The following is a 17969-nucleotide window of genomic DNA, read 5'->3' as shown; positions in this document are numbered from 1 at the left end:
ATTTTGTGGGGCAGAGACCCTATAAGGAATGCCTAAAGCATTTATTTTGCAGAAAATGTAGCTGTGCTGTGTCTCCTCTTTGACCAATGCTATGTATTACAGGTGGTTGGAACCTTGAGTATTTGGATCCTCTATGATTTAGATGGGGCCACATAGGGGGGCCCAGTTCTCCTATTTGAGTGATTCAGGGGACAAGCCTTGAGCCTTCTTCAGCAGAATGGAAAGTTTCACTTCTCCCTGATTGAGCTTCTGCCACAGAAATAACATCGCAGGTTACGGGGGTTACCTGCTGGAATGTATGGAGAACAGGACTTGTTTCCAACCCAGTTGCTTCCACCATACATGAGTTCTGCTCCTATAGCTGAGCAAGATAGAACAGGGTAGAATGCAGTCAAAGTCAGAGAAAGCGAGCTGGCTTTACAACCAGATAAACCTACTTTTGGATCTCATGCTGTGTGATTTTAGGTAAGCAAATAACTCTCTAAATATCAATTTTCTTTGATAATTAACACCTACTTTTATAACAACATTTATTTGCAGGGTGCTGCAAGGATTGCAAAAATATGAGGAATATGTCTGGTACCCCATAGGCATACAATGAACTGTAGCCACTGTTCAATACCCACTCAACTCAAATTTCAGCTCCTTTTCTTTCTTAGCTCTAGCCTTTCACCAGAGGTAGGATCATTTTTTAAATGTATGTTCTTAATTTACAAATATAACATATGTATTAAGAATTTTAGATATGTGTATATTTTAAAGGATCATAATTAAATGAACTAAAAGACATTGATGAAATAAATTGAAGAAGACACAAATAAATGGAAAGATATTCTATGGTCATGTATTAGAAGAATTTATATTGTTAAAATGTCCAAAGTACCCAAAGCAATCTATAGACTCAAAGCAATGTCTATCAAAATTCCTATGACATTTTTCATCTAAATAGAACAAACAATCCTAAAATTTGCATAGAACCACTAAAGAACTCAAATAGCCAAAGCAATCTTGAGAAAGAACAAAACTTGAAGCATCACTTCCTGATTTCAGACTATATTACAAATCTGTAGTAATCAAAACAGTATGGTACTGGCATAAAAACAGACACATATCTCAATGGAACAGAATAGAGAGCCCAGAAATAAACCCACACACATATGGTCAGTTAACTTATGACAAAAGAACCACAAATATACAGTGAAGAAAGGACAGTCTCTTCAATAAATGGTATTGGGAAAACTAGACCGCTATCTCACACCATACATAAAAATGAACTCAAAATGAATTAAAGACTTGAATTTGAGACCCGAAACCATAAAACTCCTAGAAGAAAACATAAGCAGTGAGCTCCTTGATATTGGCTTTGGTGATGGTATTTTGGATATGACTCCAAAAGCAAAAATAAACAAGTGGGGCTACTCAAAGTAAAAATCTTACACACAGCTGAGAAAATCATCAACAAAATGAAAAGGCAACCTACTGAAGAGGAGAAAATGTTTGCAAATCATATATCTGATAAAGGTTAATATCCAAAAAAATTAAAAACTTATAGAATTCAATGGCAAAAAACAATCTGATTAAAAAACAGACAGAGAAACTGAATAGGCATTTCTTTAAAGACGACATATGGAGGGCCAACAGACACATGAAAAGATGCTCAACACCATTGATCATGAAGAAGATACAAATCAAACCCACAGTGAGATACCACCTCACACCTGTTAGAATAGCTGTTACCAAAAAGACAAGAGATAGCAAGTGTTGGCAAGGATCTAGAGAAAAAAGAAAGTTTTGTACACTGTTGGTGGAAATGTAAATTCGTTCAGCTACTATGGAAAACAGTATAAAGCTTCCTCAAAAAATTAAGAATATAATCCAACAATTCTACTTCCGGGTATTTATCTGAAGGAAACAAGAACACAAACTCAGAAAGATATCTGCATACTCATGATTATTGCAGCATTATTTACAATAGCCAAGACATGAAAACAACTTAAGTGTCCATCAATGGGTGAATAGATTAAAAAAGTGTGAGAAATATATATACACACACACAATAGAATATTATTCAGCTAAAAAAAAGAAGGAAATCCTGTCATTTGTAACAACTCGGATGGGCCTTGAAGGCATTGTGATAAATGCAATACGTCAGACAGAGAAAGACAGATAAGTACCATGTGATTTCACTTATATGTGTAATTTGAAAAAAATCAATGAATTCATAGATACAGGAAACAGATTGGCAGTTGCCAGAGGTGGGGGATGTAGGGGTGGACAAAAATGGGTGAAGGTGGCCAAAAGGTACAAACTTCCAGTATAAAGTAAATAAGCCTTGAGGATATTATGTACAATATGGTGACTATACTTAATAATAATAAGTAATAATAATAAAAAACTATTGTACATTTGAAAATTGCTAAGAATAAATCTTAAAAGTTCTCATTATAAGAAAAAAATTTGTAACTATATATGGTGATGGATGTTAATTCATTAACTAGATTTATTGTGGTTGTCATTTTGCAAGATATACACGTATCAATTCATTATATTGTACACCTGAAACTAATATGTGTTAGTCAATTATATCTCAATAAAAAAATAATTAAATGAACCCATTTGCCTCCTACTTCTTCAGCCAATATTTTCTTTTTAATATACATCCAGGTGATGTGGATTCATATAACTTATTTCACTGATTCCTTTTCAGCTTTGTCACATACCCTAAATTTCTAATTTCAATTACTGGGATTTTTTCATTTAGAAATCCTACTTAGTTTTTTTCTGAATTTTTTCAGTGACTTTTGATAATCTTTTGGTTTTTCTACATACCTTCAATACCTCTTATCTCTTTAATCATATATAACGTTATCTATTTTTAATTTCTCTCTGAAAATTCCAATACCAACCATCTTTGCAGGTCTTATTCTGCAGTGTATTCCTGATTACTCTTATTAATGGTGGCTCATCCTTTCATATGTTCGAGATTTTTAATTGTGAGCCTATATTTCTTAGCGCAGTCTGTGGGAACTCTTTGCAATCTGCCCAGTTTGAAAGCATGCTTCTTTGGAAAAGCTTTTAGTTTGCTTCCACCCAGCACCTGAAGCTCTACCAATCTGGGATCATCATTAACTTAATTTTGAACTTTGGTTTCTGACCACAGATATTGTGACCTGTAGTTTCAAACTCATGTGAGGGTGGATTTGTATCAGGAATGGAGGAAAGTTTCTTTCTATCGCTTCTGCAGAGCTATTTTTTTTAATTCACCCACTAAGGTATCACTGTTTGGTGTTTCCTGCCTTATATATGGGTCTGTGATCTAACTTCTCACCTGTTCATGTTCCAGGCATGATCTTCTGTCTCCAGGGCATTCATCCTTTAAAACCCAGGCTCTTAGAAATCCGTGATTCCCCCCAGGAAATGTGCTGGCGGCCTTACTGCTTACTTCTCCTAACTAACACTTCCTCTTCATTTCTGGCCTCTTCTCCTTACCTACACCCTCCCCCCTGCACTCCCCAGCACTCCTCCCCTCAAGTGCTTTCATGCACTTAAAAGCACATTTTCAAAATGTTTTATCAAGAATCTTAGGTGTATGTACAGGAAGCGATTTCTGTGGACATTCGGTCACCACTGCTGGACACATGAGTTATTTCAGTGCTTTACACCCTGGTGGTCTCCCATCCTGCTTGGGCCTATTACCCTCCAGTCAGTTCCTGACGACCTGGAGACATCTTTCCTGGCACCCTGCCCCTGCCTCCACCAGCTCCTTATACGCTTTTCTTTGCTTTGGACGTGTGGCTCTTGCCCCAACACAAATTTTCAACTGAGCTGAGTAGAGAACACAAAGACCCAAAGATGAATTTTGCCCCTGCCTTTTTCTTGCTATATGCTTTGAGATAAATCACTTAACGTCTCTAAGCTCAGTCTCTTCCCCCGTAAAATAGAAATAATAATAATCCCTGTCCCGCTTGTCATGAATAATTGTGTTGAGGAACAAATGAGATGATGTACGTAAAAAGTTTTATAACTGGTAAAGTGTGCTAAAAATGTAAACCATTCATAGAACTTTACCTGCAAATTAAGGGGGCTTCTCTCCATCATTTGTCCCTGAGGAAAGGATCTAATAAATGATTTCATACTGAATGTTTCATGCTCCAAGGTCATTTGTGTTTTAATGGAGAGCCATGCCTAATACAAAAGAAAGCAGCTCCAAGTGTTTTCAGGATGCTGGGGTGAGTATTTTGGGATGGCGGTTTTCCTTTTTCCTTGTGCCTCTGTTATCAGTACGTATGCATATATATGCGGCCAACATTTCTCTTACCTCCACAAACAATCTCACTCCTAACTTCTGGTAATTGCTTGTGTAGCAATGATGATTTGCAGAAAGGGAAGGCCACTGCATAGCACACTCAGCACGTGCCAGCTCTTACCAACTCCTGTGGAGCACATCACAAAGCTTTGATGGATGTCAATTTGAAAACATAAAATAATAGAAGTTAGTGTTAACACTTCCCCACGAGATGATGCCTGATGCCCTTATTGGAATTTAAACTGGAAATTGGCTCAAGCCATCTGTTCAACGGCCACAGAACCTCCCCAGCTGCTTCCCATGGGCCAGCGATATATCATGGCTATTCTTTTGCCCTACTGGGAAGCTGGGTGAGTGGAATTCATAAACAGGGAAAAGAGCAGTTGTGCAGTGTCAGCCCCAGAAAGCGTGCAGAGGAAGAAAAGGCAGCCTTTAGCATATATGGGAGTAAGAAATGTCCTCAAAAGTTTATACATTCTTAAGATGATGTCAGGCAGGAACTCAAGTTTTTTATATTTTTTGGTGTTCCTAGTATTTTTGCATTGACCTAATTCCTGATATTTTATATAAACACACACATTCACATGCACATATACACTTGATTTGGAGTGGCTATTGTGTCCTTATTTTGAAGTCCTGAAAGTTGGGTTTTAGCCACCTACACAGTAATTCTCTTGTCCTCCCATATTGCAATTTTCAGTGATCTATGGTTAAATGTAAGTTTTATTGGAACATCAAATCTGACTTGAATCCAGCAGCAGCTGAGATGCCCATTGAGCAGGAGCAGAGATGCAGTACTTGCCAAGAGAAAGGGTCAGCAGCAGTGGCCCATCCATAGACCCATTGGCCTATGTGGTGATCCTGCTCTTCAGAAGCCAAAATAATGGAGGCAGGAGTAAACAATTGGCATTCAGAATTAGGGGGTAGGCAGAGGCTGGAACAGAGAAATACAGGAAGTTTCGCCAGAAGGATGGGAGCAGTGCGGACAGGTGGTGTGGGATGAGTCTGTATGAACGTGATGCACTCACCAGTGTACCTTTGGGCTGGTGGAACCAGATCTGATACTTTGCTTGTGCTGCTACTGTGGCCTTGCTTTCAATGTTTACCCAAATTAGTAAATATCCACAGGCTGACTTATTTATTGTTGAAGGTAGTATCTTTTAAAATATAGGTTTGACTAGTCTATATGTCCTAATTTCAAAGCTGGATTTCCCATCACCCAGTCACTCTCTCCCACTTTTCATTACCCAAAATTTGTTCCACTTTTTTTTCTGATTAAACAATGTTCGGGTATCTCTCATCCTTCTTACGACTTTCTCCTTTTGTGGGAATGTAGTTTAAAGCAGGGTTATATGCAGGCAACTTAGTTATCAAGTCTAAAATCAGTTTCAGAAGTCTTAGGGATTAATAGTAGAAAAGTCTGGTAAAGTTGTAAGTCTCCTAGGCAGGAACCAGATCAAAAACTTCTCCATGATTTTAGTCAATTCCTTGAATGTCTTTAGAGAGGTTGCTGGTTTGAAAGTTATCCCTTGCTTTAAACTACATCCTCACAAAAGCAGAAAGTCATGAGAAAAGGGCAAGCAGCGCCCGAACATAGTTTAATCAGAAAATTAAAGTGGAACAACTTCTGAGCAGGAGAGAAGTGGGAGAGAATGAGTAGGAGATAGGAAACAGATCAATCATGATGACGCTTGAATTCTGGGTGAAGGTATTCAGAATTAGCCTGGGGGCTGGTGGTTCGCAATGTCTGTTCAGGAAGCAGGGCTCCTTTGGATGTGGCTCAGAAACCACTTTAAGGGAGAAGGAGGCAGGAATCCACTATCTTTACCAGGGCAGCTCTGCACTTACTTATTTTACATATGCAGGTTTACATAATAGTGCAGTCAACTGTGTTGTTAATTTAGGTACAGAAGTTAAAATCATTTACTCCTCCTCTCTCTGAACTGTATTTAAATGCATCCAAACACAAATCAGAAAAGCGCATTTAGAAGACATTTCACTCAACTTATTCCAAGTAAGCATCAAAATACGCCTTGATTTATTCCTTGATTCTTTTATGATTTTAAATATCCTATCTCTTCCACTTTAAGTTCTATTGGAAATTTCCAATACAGAAAACAATCACAGGAAAACATTTTGGGGTATGGTGCAAATTTGAGGGGAGAACTCCAGGTTACCATAATTAGCAGAAGGAATTTTTTCATGTGGCAAAAAAAACTCCACCTTCATTTCAAAGAACTCATAGGCTATCTTTGATTTATGCCTTTATCCACCTTCCAGAAACTTGGTGTCACATCTTACATGCACACACACATACCCACACACACACGCACCCATGTAGTATGACTAGATTTTTATTCTTAATATATATTTGATTATTTTTTCTTCCCTAAGTAGCAGTGCCAGGAACATATTTGAAGCTCTGTAATTATTTGCTCATTGCTTGCTTGGTGTACAATTATCAAAGGTCTAGAAACTTTAAAAGGAATTGTCTTTAATGATAGTTAATATTATATCTTTAACAATGACACAGATTCTCTTCTGTAAAAAGCAACTTAAAATTTAAAAGCTGTCTTGTTGGATGCCTGAGAGACAGAGTAGGTAAATTTTCAACATCTATTTTGGCCTTCTGTCTCCCTAATCTTTACGTCTCTTACTATTATTTTAGAGTTCTAAGGTCTGAATGTTAAAACAAAATTTTGGTTAATGATGGCAGGCTTATTATAAACAGAATTAAGATGAATTACACTGAAAGACAAAAGACTTTAATATCTGTTAAGCACCTCTATCTCAGTGACAACGAGGGATCTGCCACCTTTCTCAAGAAGAATGAGGCACTACCTTATTCCTGTATTGGCTTACCAGCACTTTCTTTTTTTGTTTGTTTGTTTGTTTTTGGTTTTTTTTTTAGGAAGATTAGCCCTCAGCTAACTACTGCCAGTCCTCCTCTTTTTGCTGAGGAAGCCTGGCTCTGAGCTAACATCTGTGCCCATCTTCCTCTATTTTATATGTGGGATGCCTACCACAGCATGGCTGCCAAGCAGTGCCATGTCCGCACCCGGGATCCGAACCAGCGAACCCCGGGCCGCCGAGAAGCGGAACACGTGAACTTAACCGCTGCGCCACCGGGCCTGGCCCCTTACCAGCAGTTTCTAACATCAAAAGGAGGTGCAAGAAAAGGTAGGTTTTTTTCTTCTGACTTAAGGCTAGTAACTGCCTCTGAGTTTAGGGTTAAGAAAAATCTTAAAAAAGGAGAAAAGAAATTCAATCCATACCTTGTACCATCTACTAAAATTAACACCAAATGGATCATAGACCAAAAATCTAAAATTATAAAACCTTTAAAGGAAAATGCAGGAGAAAAATTTTTACCTTGGCTTAGGCTAAGATTTCTTAGATATGACACCAAAAGCACAATTTATAAAGGAAAAAACAATAGTAAATTGGACTTCATCAAAATTAAGAACTTCTGCTCTTTTTAAGGCTCTGTTCAAGAATGAAAACATAAGCTATGTACTAGGAGAAAATATTTTCAAATCGTATGTCTGTAAAAGGACTTACATCCAGAATATAAGAACTTTCAAAACTCAATGGACAAGTGATTTGCATAGACACTTCACCCAGGGAGACACATCAATGACAAAAATCACATGCTCAATTATCATTAGCTATTGGGGAAGTTCAAATGAAAACTAAAATAAGGTAATACTGTGTACTTACCTGAGAAAAAGCAGCCAGACCAAGCATCCCCCCGCCAAAAAAAGAACACATAGTACATAATTCTATTTAATCCAAATTCCAGAAAATGCAAGATAATCTATGTTGACAGAAGGCAGATCAGTTGATACCTTGGGATGAATAGGAAGGTCAGGCAGAAGAAATAACAAAGGGGCTTGCGGAATTTGAGGGGGATGTTCATTATCTTGATTGTGGTGATGTTTTACCAATGTATCTGTCAAAACATTTCCAGTTGTACACCTTTAACATGTGCAGTTATTATACCTAAACAAGGCTGTTAAAAAAGGACAAATGCACACAAAAAAGGTGGCATCTTTCCACTATATGTTTTGTAAAACATGTACAAACTGAGATTCTTAGTATTTGGAGTAAGATGAGGGGAGGACTAACGGACTTAAGATATAATAGCAGACACCTGAAAGTCTGGGAATGGTTGTCAACGTCGGGAATTTTATAACTCATTTATCCATCTGGTAGGCCATGAAATGCTAAGACAAGGAGTTATAAAGCGACAAGCTTCCTTGATCTCGACTCCCCAGTCATTTTGGGAGATGGACATTGTTATGATTTTGGAAACTGGGAGAGTGGGAAGGAGGTCCAAGACCATATCGTGTGATAGTTGAGGGCTACTCGTTGTGCATATGCGTATAAATTTCCTTGTCTGTCTCTGATTCCTGCATAAAGTGGGCAGAACTTCTGCCCATGGTGATGTCAGGAGGGTGATGAAATCAGTCAAGTGTGCTTTGGTTCTTGAGGCCTGACCTCTATACATTAGACTTGAAGGGGTCATAGCTTCAAGAGGACAAGTCTCTCTGATACGTACAGCCACACCCTGATGAGCCCTCTGAGCACAGACAGCCTGGGAGGCTGGCAGGAATCTTCTTGCCCAGTCTTGCTACTGTCTTTGATTGACCAGGTGGAATGGAATATAACGTTTTATCCACAACTGGGATTCTATTTTCCCTTTGGTTGAAATAGTGCTATTATTTCTCCCATTGGCTTCAAAATTATGTTTGATATTGCTGTTACAATAGATATGCAATCCCTGTAGCTATCAAGATAAATAAGGTTTTCATGATGAGTATCTAAGGGTTTTTAAAACAGAGAAATCACCAACAATCCTCGTACATTTTGCTGTAACTTCAACTGTGGAACAAAGATCACCCGGGCGGTATGCTTAGTTACGTGCATTTCCTTGTTCCTATATCCTCAGGGACCATTTCGTTGCGGTTGCAGCTCCCCTGGAACTTTCAGGGATATCAAATATAACTCTATTTGCCCAAATTGCCTAGGTATCCTAATTTTTAGCATCTCTCTCTTTCTTGCTGGCCTCCTCTAAATCCCTCTACCCAGATGCACTTTAGAAAAGTTGTGCTTCTATACATTTAAGATTTTGAAAATTTTACTCAAGAAAATATTTAAATAGAGATGAAATTTAAATGAAAGCATCAATTTTCCCTTTATTTCTAGCCCTGAGTACGAACATTCACTCTTGTTCTGAAAGTCAGATGTGAAATGTGGCCTATGAAGCCAGATGTGCCACCAAAAGACCTGCCTTATCAATCCTGCAGCCATATACCAAGAGCTGACCAAACACATCGTAAATGCTGCAAAGCGTGACACTTGCCACAGGAAAGTTGATATTGTTGCTTGCAAAGCTTTCCTTTACTAACTCCAGATTTCTCTTTAGCGAAACTCAAGTCACTCCCTCACAGCAACCTGGTGACAAATAAAACCAAAAGGGGCATCTATCAGCCATGCAGATGGCACATTGTACATCCTCATGCATGAGTGCCGCTCGGGCGCCTGGCACCTGGTATGCGTAACTCTTGGCTTTGAAGAGCTGTAACCTAGTAGGAAAGCAAGAAAAAGCAAATAAGTGTACACAGGACCAAAAACCAGGTTATACGTGGTGGCACTAAAGTCAAGGACAGCGGTTCTGAGAGCAGATTCCCTCAGTTCATATCACCAATTCACCACTTCCAGGCTGAGTGACTTTAGGTAAGTTACTTAACGCCTCTGTTTTTTCATATGAAAAATAAGAATAATATTATCATCTGATTCATAAGATTTTTTAAAGGATCAAATAAATGAATGCATATAAACCCTTGGCACAACACCTTGCAAGTAGCACTCAGTAAGTATAAGCTATTATTACACTTCTTCTCAAGACAGAACAACCAACACAGTCTTCAGTAAGTCTGACTCGTAATTTTATTGTTGGTTCTAAAATGTATTCCACCTAAGTTCTCCTGCTTTCCATGACCAGGCCCTCAGTGGCCTCTTTAGCCTTTCCTCCACCGCTGCTTGCTGTGATGTCACATTCTGTTTCTATTCAATTGCTTGCTATGCTCTACCCTACTATTTGTTCTGCAGGGAAGGTGCTTCATAGAGAAATTCAAAAAGGAGGAAATTTGGTGACGTGCAGTGATGCAGCAGCATATGAGGTCAGGAGGGAGAAAGGCCACCAAGCCGTCACCCACACAGCCCAGCAGGGTGGACTTCAGTCCTTAGGGGAGACACCACAGGTATTTCCAACTGAAAGGCCTGATTTTCTCAGCCCACTGCAAATAGCCCTCTGAGAGGCAGGTTTACAAACCTACCGTAGTGGGCTAAGTGGAGGCCCCAAAGATATCAGGGTCATGTTCCCTGGAACCACGCCTGGCCCCCAAAAGTTGCTAAAACAATGTTTGCCACATTCATCTTAATCATGAAATAATCTTCCTCATATCATTTTTAGGCCAGTGAAAAAGATTAAATCTCAACCATATTAAGGTATGTGGCTGTTAACTATGCAAGATGCTCTCCCTCAGCCTGTTTCCACTTCCTTGATTGCTTCTTCTGCCTTCCAGAACATTTTCTACCATCTCCACTTTTCCTCACACCTCCTTCTCCTCACAGCTTCCCCATACACCCACACCCACACCTCCGCCTCAGCTGGCAGCCGACCTGCCACTTCAAAGGCTCCCGTGGGCCAGCTCTCCATCCACCTCCCAGCTGCTGACTTCTTCACCATCACCCACAAGAAAACAGCTCTCAAAATACCCAAAACAGTGCTGCTGACACTTAGAGTTTGTCCTGAATGTTACTGTTTCTAAAATTCAAAGTAAACAACTTTTAAAAGCCCTTTAATTCTTGAAAGATCAGGCCTGGGATCACTCCTTTTCATTTGCATGCTAATGGACTCTAAAATGTCTTGTGAAAATAACTTTGAGACTAATGGTCATGGATATTGATTTTTCAGGAGACAGGGAGCATTAACTAAGAATATTCAGCATAATTAATCGTAGTTGAACAGAGATGTAAGCCAGTCTGCAACACTAAATATATAGAAGGCTAAAAATGTACCACACCGGGAAAAGTTATCTGTCGTTGGGTAAAGAAAGAGCATTGCAGTCATACTTCTCACAACTAACTCCTCTCACTAGACTCCTTCCACCCATTTTGATATACATACAGCATAAATAATGCATGTTATATAAAGTAGTAGATATGCCTTGAGAACAGAAGTGTTGTGAAATTTCTAATTAAATTCTATCTTGCACTGTCACAGCATCTTTATGTGTATCTAATTCCTTATTGTTATGGTGTCCGTCTAAGCCCTAAATAGCTGTTGTTAAATTAGTCAGCATTAGGTCTGCATGTTGGACTTTCCTACATTTTAATGGACTTTATCTCTGTTAGCATCTTTCAGGGGCATTCAAGGGATATAAATACGTTTTGTGCTACTACTTGCTAATACTTTCACTTGGCTGTCTATTAGAAATGTCATACTTCACGTGCCCAGAACTGAAACTCTGACCTCCTCCCACAAAAGCAAACAAAACCTGCTCTTGACCACAGTCCACCTCTTTTCAGTGAATAGAAACTCAAACTTCCAGTCTTTTCTGTCTAAATCCTTGCAGTCATCCTTGACTGCTCTCTTTCTCTCATACCACACATCCAATCTATTAGCTCTGCTTTCAAAATATATCCAGAATCCAACCACCTCTCATCCATCTATTGCCACCACCATCTCTGGCCTATATATTTGACTTCAATATCCCATTTTTTGGCTCCTCGACTGTCTCTTCCCTACATGGCATCCAGAAGCACCCTTTTAAAATATGTCAGACCATGCCTTACCTTTGCTCAAAACTCTGCAATGCCTCTCCTCTCATTCAGAGTACAAGCCAAAGTCCTTCCAATGCCCTCTGTATGAATTTTCTAAGGCTGTAATAACAAAGTACTACACAAACTGGGGGACTTAAGCACAGAAATTTGTCTCACAGTTCTGGAGGCTAGAAGCTCAGGATCAAGGTGTCAGCAAGGTTGGCTCCTTCTGAGGGCTGAGAGAATGAATCTGTCCTTTGCCTCTCCCCGAGCTTCTGGTGGTTTGCTGGCCATCTTTGGCGTTCCTTGGCTTATAGAAGCGTGGCCCCAGTCTGTGCCTTCAGCTTCACGTGGTGTTCTCCTTGTGTGCGCCTGTCCCCAAGTTTCCCCTGTTTATAAGGACACCAGTCATAATGGATTAGGGGCCCATTCTAACTCCAGTTTGACCTTATCTTATTACATTTGCAATGGCCCTATTTCTACATGAGGTCATATTCGAGGTATTGAGGGTTAGAACTTCAACATAGGAATTTAGGGAACACAGTTCAACTCAGACACTCTCCAAGGCCCACAGGATCTGATCTCGGACTCCTGCCCTGCCTCTCTCTCATCGACTCACTCCACTCCAGCCACACTGGCCTCCTTGCTGCCCATGCCCATGCCAGGACACTCCTGCCTTGAGGCCATTGCACTCACTGTCCTCTGTGCCTAGAAACCCTCTTCCCTAAGAATGGCTAATTGTCAACTTCAAGTCTGCTCCAAAAGTCATTTGCTCAATGAGCTCTACATAAACCATCCTATTTTAAGTTGAAATCTAAACTCCCTCTCTCCCCCGACTCACTCCAATCCTCTTTACCTTGCTCCATTTTTCTTTCCATAGCACTCACTACCCTCTAATATAATATATAACTTACCATTTATTTTGTTTATTGTTAATTTTGTCTTCCTCCACTAGAATGTAAGCTCCTCGAGGGGAAGGACTTTTGTCTGTTTTGTTCATTTAAGAGTCCAAGTACCTAGAACTGTGCCTGGAACACAGTAAACTGTCAAAAAAAAATGTTGAATGGATGAATGAAGTGTAAATGCACAAATTCTTCTGATTCATAAGGAAAATCACAAATTGGTCAGAGATCTTTCCTTAAGAAATTCTGAAGAAACAGTTTTAAGAACAGAGCGCTCTGAAAGGAGTCCCCAGGGAAGCCAGCAGTTTTTCAGTTGGAATGTACGAACCTGGTGGAATCAGGGAAGCAGCACCTCCAGCAAATAGTAGAGGTGGTGTCTGAGAGAAACGAACTAGATCAATACAGACAAGGGAAAGCAACCCAACCATTTAGCCTGAAAATTCACTTTATTATTTCTGTTCAGAATTTTGAATTAATCATTTTGCCTCTGTAGACTATCAGAAATTCCCACTTGACTACAGTTCTTCACTTTCTTTTGGGCCATGTAGATATGAAAAATCCTGAGGGTGAGGTGTTTTCATTAAAATGTGTGAACAGACTCTTACCACAATAGGCCACAATGCTAAAAAAAATAATAATTCCGCTTCATGATTTGACAGTCCTTGCTGTAGGAAGCCATGTGCAGGTAAGAAAATTTCATTTTAAGCAAAATATTCTGCAGAGGAAAAAAATAAAGTCTGTTTGAAGAAGAGAAAAAGTAAATGGCTTTCTTTTATTTTTTTACCGTTCTTCATGTAGAAGACAGAATGGACACAAACCCAGGAGTCTCACGCTTGCAGTCTATTTGTTCGTCAGAGCTAATGTTTTCCTAGTAACTTTGGCGGCTCCACACTGTCACCCACTCCCTCACGTGCTCTCTTGTGACTAGCAGCATCCTTTTCTGATCTGATTGAGCAGATGTCAGAGGCGGACATTCCTGAAACCTGGCTGCTTTTATGTCCCTGAGTTCCAGAAGACACCTCAGGATCCCTATACTGAATCCCTCCCTTTGCTTAAACTAAGTCTGCTTACTTCCAGCCAAACATACCTGTGACTGATATCTGTCTTCCGCAGTCTAGACTGTACAGCCTGAGTTTCCTTGACGTCACTTTCTGGTATGTGATATAAACTCTCTTCTCCACACTAAGAATAAGTCCTCTCGAAACAATTCTTATTGACAGTGGATATTGACAAAGCACCCAGAGGTGAGGCTTCCACTGACAAAGAAAAAGACTCTGAGGCTAGCACGTAGGCATGAAGACTCATAGCGCACATGCAGTTTCTCTGATCAAAATGCTCACATGTAATATAGGCCTTGAAAATTTTAAATATGAATGTTTTATCATTAGGATAAATAAATGCTTAATCCTACTGCCTCAATAGAGACATTTATATTATCCTCAGGTTTTCAAAGATGAACACAAGCAATATATTCAGGTCACTGAATTTCTATACTGCATTGATTTCACTCACGTGACACCTGTGAAAATTGCTGCTATCCTTCTCTTTACATGTTAGCGCAGAGCTTCCACCCTGTCATTTAAAGGGTGTTATTCAAATCCTGGATCACGGAAAATAAGCCATTTCTTTCTTTCTGAAATAAATCAATCAGCCTCCCCCGGCCACCCTCTCTTTTTGATAGGAATACTCAGGGGGCTTTAAAAAATAAGGAAAAGGAGGCGTGAAAAAGGCAAATATTTACATTGACATCCTCATCTCTACAATGTCACCCAACAGTTTTCCAAGTCTCTAAAGAATACATGCTTTCATTATACTTCATCCTCAGAAGAAATGGCAGAGCTAGTATAAAGATACCCATGCAAAGGCCCACCCGCCTCCTCCTACCCACTGACGCGTGGTTCGTTTCACCACCCTGCCCTCTCCAAAGAGCCTTTGACCCACCTCCTGTTTGGAGTAAATGTGGTAAACAAAGCATTTTTATGCAGTTGGGGGGCGGGGTGATACAGCAAGTTAATAGAAAGGGGTGGGGTGATGGAGGTAGAACAGAGAAGTACCTGCACATTACAACCACATTTTTTATCCCAAGACTTTTTGTCCCTGACTCATTTACTTAACACAGATCTACTGATTACAGATTCTCTGTCAGGCTCTGTCTGGAGCTACAGAGAGTAAAACAATGAGAAACACAGTCATTACACACTCATTTTAGGTGAATGAGTGTTATGGGGAAGTGTGGATGCTCTACACACAGCAAGAGAACCACATCCTGAGTTCCCTGCCGTCCTTGTGCCTCAACAGCACAGGCTGCCCACGCAGCCCCATTAGGTGGTGGGATGACTCATTTCATAGATGAGAACAGTGGGACTAGAAAGGCTCAGGGATTTGCCTGAAGTTGCAAGGTTTGTAATTCATGGAACTGGATCCAGCTGTGACCACCATCCTAGTTTTCCTGGGACTTCCAATCCTGGGCACACAACGTCAGTTGTTCACCTTATTGGAGCCCAGGTCTTCTTAATCTATTTCAAGTTCTCTTTTCAATCCACCAATTCTTACAAAGTTTTTTCTTTCTATAGTTTACTACTTATTTTATGTTATAGAGCTTCTCAGCCATTGCCAATGTACTCAGTGTGTATATGGGCAATTCACAATAGAAGAAATAAAATCCTCCACTTACTAATAAAGAAAAAAATGTAGTTGTACCCAACATGCTATACACTATTCCAGCAGATCTTACTAACAATTTTTTTTATTATTAATACCTTTTAGTTACACATATATTTAATTCATTCCACTGTAAACAAAATTAGCAGTCTTCCGAGAATGCAACATATTGATGGGAGTAATTCAATTGTAATCCAAATTTCTATGTTATAATCTTTCATGTTGATCATAGATTCAAGCTTTCTACTTTGTACTGGATTTTCCTCATATTTTCAATCACTTTCTGTCTTCATCTTCAAAGAGTGTCATTTCATCTAATCATCCATTTGATCTCTTTCCTAATGTCTCCTACTATTTCATTAACAATTTCCTCCAGTTTCTCAGAGCTCTTCTTGAAAGGAAGTACAAGATGATGAAGAACTTGAGCCCTGATGTCAGGGCATGGATTCAAGTCCTATGCCACTTTCTTCCTGTGTGACTTGGGAAAGAGGCTGCAATTCTCTGCACTTCACATTCCTCATCTGTAAAATACAAATAACCATAGTACTACCTTATAGAGTGGTTCTAAGTATTCAATGATTATATACATCTGGAGGACTTGAAACAGTTTCTGCCACATAGGAAGCACTTAAGTGCTAGCAAATATTATTTTCGTGTATGGTTCAATAATTTTTATATTTCCCATATTCTAAGACTATAATTCTAAGATTTTTAAGCCGTAAATATAAAGAATCCCTAGAAATATTCACACTGGTTATTTTAAAATAGATGATACCAATTTAACATTACATTTTTTAGAAAATATGATTCCCTTCACAATATGTGATGTGATGTGACAAAGGTGTTGGGCATGCTTACTAGTATTCACAAAGATATTTAGGTCTAGAACTCAAGGGAGAAGTTTGGGCAGTATCTTAGAAATGGATGAAAATGGTCTTCTAGCTCTAGTTTGTAGATCTAGAAGGGAAGAAATCCCAGAAAGGACCCCATAAGCTAGTGAAGGAAATGGATCTTAAGAAAAAGAAGGAAGAGTCATCTGAGAGATAGGAGGAAAAGCAGGGGAATAAATCTATTTATTCAGTAGAGAATGTTTAATTCTGGATCTACTCAAATTAAGGACTCAGGCACTCCTGTTGAAGATACCAACAGTGTGATTGCTCACTGGTCATCTTGGTAAGAAAAAGTGTAGTGATGAAGGCAAAAGTGAGGCTACAGTGGGTATAGGAGTGACTGGGAGGGAAGGAAGTAAAAATAGCAACAATAGCAACTCTTTCTAAAGCTAGAAAGGAGAGAGAATGTGGTAGTAAAGGAATGTGACCCAATCCTCCTCCTCACAATGGGTTGAAGCAAAGGGAGTATTCTCACATCTCTGGGAGACCTCTACATCAGGGAAATCACATTGCTGAGATCCAATGGGAAGCTGAGTCAGGACAAAATAAGAGTACAGAGGGGTAGTTGTCACCACCCAGGATAAAAACAATGATTGCAACTTGGTGTATTGCACTGGGGATCTAAGATCAAAACAGTTGAAAGCAAAGAGCAATGAAAGAAAAGCGTAGAGTAATTCAGGAACTGCCTAGAGCAGGATTTACTTTTTGCAGGTGGCTTCTTTGTGACAGTTGCCTTGTATGTGGCTGAGTTGAAAGGGATGGCATGAACTGGCAGAGAGTTCCAGAGCAGAATGAATGAGGATGAAGGCTTGGAGATTTTGGATTTATAGGACATTAGAGTTGAAAGGGGTTCTGGAGGCCATAGAGCTAAAGTCTTTCGTCTTTCAGTTCACTGATTTATTTGGTCATACAATGATTACTTATTAACTCTCATGTGCCATCCTACAGATGCTACATGCTGGATGCTGATGAAGAACAGCTTTATGGGAATTTCACCTGTGAAGACTTTGGTATAGATTCTCCTTCCCTAGTTTTTAATAATCCCCAAAAGTTCTTTTTTTCAGAAATTCATTCCATTTGGGGCTTATTTCATTCAGTTTTCTTTTTCTCTTCTCAACAAATGACTCAGTTTTTTAGACCACTCACCTTCGACATACTTCTTTCTTTCTTATTGCTTTTGCCATCCTTTTAAGTACTGCAAATTCACTAATTGGAGATCAACAACCAAGAGTCATTCCCCAATCGCCCTTTATCTGTTCAGGGTGGATCCCATCTTCCTTCTAAATCCATGCTGCCTTAGCACTTGTCCCGCCTGTCCCTTAGCGCTTGCCAGCCTCCCTATTTCCAAGCTAGAGATAAGCCCTTAAATGGAGTAGGCCC

Source organism: Equus quagga, chromosome 6 (genome assembly GCF_021613505.1).
Source record: "Equus quagga isolate Etosha38 chromosome 6, UCLA_HA_Equagga_1.0, whole genome shotgun sequence".
NCBI classification, from domain to species: Eukaryota; Metazoa; Chordata; class Mammalia; order Perissodactyla; family Equidae; genus Equus; species Equus quagga.
Note: the sequence above shows the minus strand (reverse complement) of the source record.